Consider the following 673-nt stretch of genomic DNA (forward strand, 5'->3'; position numbering starts at 1 on the left):
GTATGATATTTTTTCAGCGCATAAATACACTTATAAATTGAAGTGATGTGAAGTCTATGAAAAAGAACAGCAGGATTACATCCCATTAAAAAATACATAATGAAACTATTGTATAAGGGCCTCCTCGACTGTAATTCACGTCTCTGATCGGCACCCTCTCCCTAGTCTCTTGCCGCAGGCTCAGTGTCCACCCAATTGGCTATGAATTCAAGACAGAGTATTGTGAGACAAGGTATGTTTTGTGTGGAGTAGGAAACCCTCGAGGAGAAGGAGGTTGGGTAGTGTAGTAATATAATGTAATGGAAAGTTGCAATGATTTTAGGTATAACTGCGTGTTAGTTGTATTTTCTCTCCTTTTCTCAGGTCCTATCGTAACTTTGCTCAAGGATGTGATAGTATTTGGCGTTTGCAGCCTTGAGCTATGTTTGAAATTAGAAAGTTGTTAGAAAATAGGTATTTAGCAACCTTCTTCAAAATTTGGGAAAATATTATTTCACATATAATTGCAGGATGATTCTGTAGGCACAAAATTAGTTTTTAATCATCCTAAGAAGAATAAAAGGTGAAAAATTAAAATTACAAATTCTGTCTTTAAGAAGTACCCAAATTGTTATACTTGAAACTCTTATTTAGTAGTGGATACTGAATTGAAGTATTTATATGTATTGAGATC

At 34.6% G+C, this 673-nt stretch overlaps 1 protein-coding gene across 1 annotated transcript in view; it reads left to right on the forward strand.

Annotated features, from left to right (window-relative positions):
- LOC119581620 (general transcription factor IIH subunit 1-like) overlaps window positions 1-673 on the forward strand; it is a 12,096-nt gene that overhangs the window by 2,494 nt on the left and 8,929 nt on the right. The gene's annotated exons all lie outside the window — the stretch shown is intronic.

Source organism: Penaeus monodon, chromosome 15 (assembly GCF_015228065.2).
Source record: "Penaeus monodon isolate SGIC_2016 chromosome 15, NSTDA_Pmon_1, whole genome shotgun sequence".
Taxonomy (NCBI): domain Eukaryota; kingdom Metazoa; phylum Arthropoda; class Malacostraca; order Decapoda; family Penaeidae; genus Penaeus; species Penaeus monodon.